This window comes from Schistocerca nitens, chromosome 6, assembly GCF_023898315.1.
Source record: "Schistocerca nitens isolate TAMUIC-IGC-003100 chromosome 6, iqSchNite1.1, whole genome shotgun sequence".
NCBI classification, from domain to species: Eukaryota; Metazoa; Arthropoda; class Insecta; order Orthoptera; family Acrididae; genus Schistocerca; species Schistocerca nitens.
Window position 1 is genome coordinate 65,664,306 of NC_064619.1, and position 6,148 is coordinate 65,670,453.

The window sequence follows — 6,148 nt, forward strand, 5'->3', positions numbered from 1 at the left end:
CGGAATGGCCCGGGGCAGCCGACACAAAGGCACCGTCAGCGGACCATTAATATTCATTTGGGCCATAAATATTCCTTTTGGGAGTGACAGTGCCCGCCGCGCGTCGCCGATCTGAGCTAATATAATCAAAACCGCGGCCGGCGGCTCACTGGTCGATAGCGGGCGCCGGCTGTTTGTACAGTTCGGCTGCCTGGGCGCCCCTGCGTGGCCGCTTATCCCGGGACCCTGTCGCGGGCCGGGGTGTGACGCGGAGGACAGGACTCTCGAATCCTCTGCGTACACAACGCCACTTCATAAGCCGAGTCAATTTGCGCCCATCCGGTAGGTGCGTTGTCGCACGAAATTCAGACTGACGCCACTGCCAAAACGTTGACATTAATTTTTTTCCATATCCATTAGCAAACAGGAAGCAACCGAACGGGTTCCTTAATAGGTATCGTGAGTGTATTACAGTAGGATTTTCCAATGTATAGACCCTACTCTAATAAATTGTCCTGTTCCCAAGAAGATACTCACAGATCCGCATGTACAGGCAGTTACACATCATCCTTAGCAGGCGTCTAGGGATGTAGAGCGGACTTAGTAGATAAATTAACAATGAAATTCGCCAGCATACATGTAACTGTTATTTTATTTTGACTACCAGTTTCGTCATTCCACTACGGCATCTTCAGACCCCATATGTTTTGTGTTAGCAGAAGAGCCAACACCGTGTTACGAGTGGAGGCCAAAATGCACGCGTTTTAGCTCAGGCAGGCTGGCGTGAAGAGGGAAGAACTATACTGACGTGAGGTCTGGAACATGACAAGGAATGAGAATTCAGAACGCAGACATAATTAGTTTGATACTTAACTTTAATCCATTAATGATGAACATCGCTCTTGACGGTACATGATTCACAAAATTATCTCTTCAGAATACATTCTTGAAGTAATTATAGGAACTGAATATGGCGCCTTGCTAGGTTGTAGCAAATGACGTAGCTGAAGGCTATGCTCAACTGTCGTATCTGCAATTGAGAGCGTATGTAGACAGTGAACCATCGCTAGCAAAATCTCCGGCGGTACTCCGCAAGGATACCGCCCTTCGATTGTGCCTTTCCAGCACTAATCGAAGTGCTAGTTTTTTCAGGTGCCAGCCAGACAGTCAGCCAGCCAGCCAGCCAGCCAGCCGAATAGCAGCAGCAGCAGCAGCGGTCCCAGTCCCGGCCAGCAGCAGCAGTCCCGGCCAGCAGCAGCGGTCCAGCCGGCAGCAGCCAGCCAGCCCTCCTGCAGCAGTAGCAGCAGCAGCAGCAGCAGCAGCGGTCCAGCCAGCCAGCCAGCCAGCCCAGCAGCAGCAGCAGCAGCAGCAGCAGCGGCCCCGGCCCCAGCCCCGGCCCCGTCCGCAGCAGCGGCAGCGGCAGCAGCAGCAGCAGCTGCGGCATACCTGCCACCCGTCGTCGCCATCAGCGCCAGCGCCAGCAGTGTGAGACTCTGGTCTTCGTCCGTCTTCGTCTTCCTGCGTCTCCGTCTGTCCCCAGTTTTTGTCCTTTCTTTTTCGTCCTGTGCGTTTTTGTTTCTCCCTGTCGTCATGTCAGCCCCCACGCCCACCACCACAGCCATAGTTACACTTCCCCCTCCGTCGCCACCACCACCATAACATGGTGTGCCCAGTCACACCCCCCTCTTTCCATCCCGCCTCGTCTCACTCTCCCTTCGCCCTCGCTATTTGTCGCCCCCTCTCCAGCTTCTTCCTCCCGCTCCTCTCCCTCTGATCCTTTCCCCCCACTCCCCCAGCCTGTCACTGCAGCGCCAGCTAGGGTGGTGGCCCGTCGGGCCACTGCCCATGCCCAACTCTCCCCATCGCCTTCGCCATCACCGCCACCACCGTCGCCGTCGCCGTCGCCTTCACCGTCACCATCTCCAGCGCCGACTGCTGCGTCCACGCCGGGACCTGCCCCTTCCCACCACCTCCCTATAGCTCCCGTCTCTCATATCACCACCCACCCTTCTGCCGCTGTTAAACGCCCTAGTGGCACCACCACCTCCTCCGCTCCCAAAAAGGTCCCGGCCTGTCCTCCTTCCCCTCCCCCAGGATGCCATGGATGTCTCCCCGCCTGGCCCTGCTCCCTCCACCTCCTCCTCCTCCTCCTCCTCCCCCCTCTTTATACAAATACCTCCTCTCGCATCCGGATCCTTCCCTTCTCGAGGCACGGAATCTCTCCCTCCTCCTCCGCCAACACTTCCCTGGTGCCCCCATCTGTCTCCTCACTCCCAGACGGGATTCCGTTCTCATCGCCTCCCCCATCCCAACCCTCCATACTGACATCCTCTCCCGCCTCCCCATCACCGGTTTTGGTCCCAATGCCTCCCTCATCCCTGCTCCTTCTCCGTCTCCTACCCGTGTCGCCTACCGACCCTCACTCGGCTTAGCCCGACGATCATGGAGGAGGAGGTGTTGGCGGAGCTCAAGGCGCATACCACACTGGAGGTGTGGGCAGTCCGCCGCATTTTCAACTCGGCCGGCCCCACCCGCCTTATGCGGGTTTTCTCCGAGGACACCCCCTTCACTGACCATCTCCTGAAGGAGGGTGCCCTCCTCTTCAACCAGCGCTACAAGGTCGACCCCTCCCGTTCCCCTCCTCAATCCCTGCGCTGCCAGAGGTGTCTGCGCTATAACGCACACCCAACAGCCGAGTGCCACAAGGCCCCCACCTGCCCACATTGTAGGCAAGCGCACTTCCTCCGGCAGTGCCCTAACCTTCAATCCCCTCCCTCCTGCAATACCTGCAATCTCCCCCATCCCACCTACTCCCAAAAGTGTAAAGCCCAACCCCCTCTGACCACTCCTGAACTCACTGTCCCTGTCCGTCCTCTGGACGCCCCCACCCCTCCCGGCAATTCCCTTCACCCAACCCCTACCGCTGAGGACATCATCAGATTCCTCACCATCGTCCTTCAGAATGTTCATCCTTTTCAGCGCCCCCACACTCTCCAACAGATATCCCTCGCCGCCCGTTCCATTTTCCAACTCAAAATGTACGCCACCTACTCCAACAATCAGGCCCATTTCACCTTCTCCCGTCTTGACACCCTTGTCTAAATCCCTGACATGGCGCGACAGCACCGTATACTTTTCAACAATATCCGCTCCCTTCCCGCCAACAAGAACCTCTTCCTGCACACCCTTGCCACCCACCGCGTGGATGCCTTCCTCCTCAATGAAGCCTTCCTCCAACCCCACCACACCGTCCACACTTCGCCCTACCTCCTCCACCACTCCGATAATCCCCTCCTGATTGCGCGTGGCGGAGTTGCCATTGGTCACCACCGCCAGGTCCCTCTCAGCTCCAACCTCTCCTTCCCGACCCCTCCGAACACCTGATCGTTAGTCTCTTCTTCCCCGGCCTTACTGTTCCCTGCCCAACCATCTATGTCCGCTCTAACGCCCCTATTCCCTTCGACTTCCTCTCCCACAGAGACCGTACCTTCTCCTCCTACGAGATCGCCGCCGACCTCAACATCCATAGTCGTTCCGCCGCCCAGTTATGGCGGTGGCATCGGTTCCTCTCCTCCCTTCAAGGCGACCTCATCCCCATCCCTCAGCACACCCATCCCAAATCCAACACTCCCGATGTTATCCTTTCCTCCCCCAACCTCCTTGGCCGCATAACAGTGGATGTCCCGGAGTCTATTGGTAGCGACCATCTCCCTGCCCTCCTCACCGTTTCAGACGGTCGTGCCCCGCTCCCTGACCCTCGCAATGACCCTCCCCCTAAGTACGTCCATGACTATTCCCATGCCAACTGGAATGCCCACCGGGATACTCTTTCCACCCAGGTCGATAGCGACCCCTTCACCTACCACCACCCTGATGATGTAACCCACGCCGCCTCCTTTCTCCAGCAGACCTTGTCTGAGGCTGTGGAGGCCCACGTCCCTACTGTCGCCACCCACCCCCACTGTCCTACCTTACTCCCACAGGCCATCCTCCTCCTCCGTGAATCCCGCCGTCTCTACCGTGCCTTCCTCCGCACGCGTGACCTGGACACACTACGACGCCACCAGCAACTCCAGCGACACATTCGTAATTTGCTCGTGGCTAAGAAATGCTGGGACTGGCGACAGACATGCACCCGTTTAAATGCTACCCTATCTATCAACTCGTCCAAGTTCTGGTCAGCCTTCTGTCGCCTTACCGGAACTAAACCCTCCCCCTACTATCCTCTTCTCCATGATGATCACCCCTTCCCTGACACCCTTAGTAAGGCCAATCACTTTGCCTCCTACCTCTCCGATGTGTTTTCCATCCCCGATGATCCCCAGTTCGATTACTCCCTCTTCCCGGATGTCCGCGATCGAACTGACACCTCTGTCCCTCCCCTCGCACCTGGTTTCCAGTACTTGGACAACATTGCACACACAGAACTCAATGCCCCTATCACTACACAGGATCTCATTGCTCCACTCCGCACAAAACGCAACACCGCTCCTGGTCACGATCGTGTCACCTACCATCACCTTCGTGAAGCTCCTGTCGCTTTCCTCTCCACTCTGGCCAGGCTCTACAATGTAGTCCTGTCCACCGGTTACTACCCCGACCTGTGGAAAACCTCCCGTATCCTGATGTTCCTTAAACCTGGCAAACCGCCGTCTGCTGTCTCCTCCTACCGTCCCATCAGCCTTACCTCGGTCTTCAGCAAGGTCCTGGAATCTATCCTCACCCGACGCATCCACCAGCATCTCCGCCAGCACAGCCTCCTTCCCGTTACCCAGTGTGGCTTTCGGCTGTTCTTCTCTTCCGACGACCTCCTTCACCTCACTCATCTCCTTTCCGACCAGCTTAATTCCCGTCGCTCCGCGATCTTCCTCTCCCTGGACCTCGAACGTCCTTATGACTGCATATGGCATTCCGGTCTCCTCTTCAAGCTCCAAACCTTCGCCCTTCCCATTAACTACATCCGTCTAATCGGCTCCTTTCTCTCCCACCATCTTTCCTACGTCACCATCCCTAACACGGATTCCTACACCTTTTTCCCCTCTGCCGGTGTGCCCCAAGGCTCCGTCCTCTCCCCCCTTCTGTACCTTTTGTACACGGCGGACATGCCGCCGCCGTCACCCCCCGTCCACCTTCTCCAGTTTGCCGATGACACTGCCTTCCTTGCCATTGCCCCCACCCTGCAGCGCTCCCAACACCTTCTCCAATCCCATCTTGACTGGTTCAACGCTTGGTGCAATCAGTGGTTGCTCAAGGTCAATCCCTCCAAAACCCAGGCGATCATTGTAGGCAAAACCACCCCTTCCTTCCGCCTCCTTGATTTCTACCTCACCATCTATGGGCGTCCTATCGCCCTCACTCCCACCCTTAAGTACCTTGGCGTCACCCTCGACCGTCGCCTCTCCTGGACTCCCCATCTCCGGACAATCCAAGCCAAGGCACGCTCCCGACTCCATCTCCTCAAGCTCCTTTCCGGCCGTACGTGGGGTCTGGACCCCTCCACCATCCTCCACACCTATAAATCCCTCATCCGCCCTATCCTTTGTTACGCCCATCTGGACTGGATCTCCGCCCCCCCCTACCTTTTATAAATCCCTACAAATCCTTGAACGCCATGCTCTCCGCCTCGCCTATCGCAACCGTCTCCCCTCCCCCACGCGGATCCTGTATGATCTCATCCCCTTCCCCCACCTCCTCCTTTTCCTTGAAAGGATACAGATCCTGTACACCTCCCGCAACCTCAATCCTCCTCATCCGCTTGTCTCACCCATCCTCTCCCACCCCTGCCCACTGCCGCACCTGTATTCCCACGTCCCACCTGGTCTCCATCTCTCCACCCTCTTTACCCTCTCCCAAGGTGGCTTCCGCCAGCTCCCCCTCCCTGATGATATCCTCCTCCCCTCCATCCACCCCTCCTACCAACTTTGATCCTCCCTCCCTCTTCCTGTGTCTGTTCCTTTGGGCACCCTCCCTCCCTCCTCCCTTTCTCCACACTTCCCCCCTGGGCCTCCCCTCCCCTGTCCCTCTACTCCTCCTCCCATCTCCTTCTCCACCCCTCCTCACCCTTCTTCCCCTCTTGGCAGGTCCCCGGACTCGCACACGCTACGTGGACTTTCGCGCGACGGAGATCATCGCCATCAGTGTCTCGTGTGTGTGACGTCGTTTTGTGTTT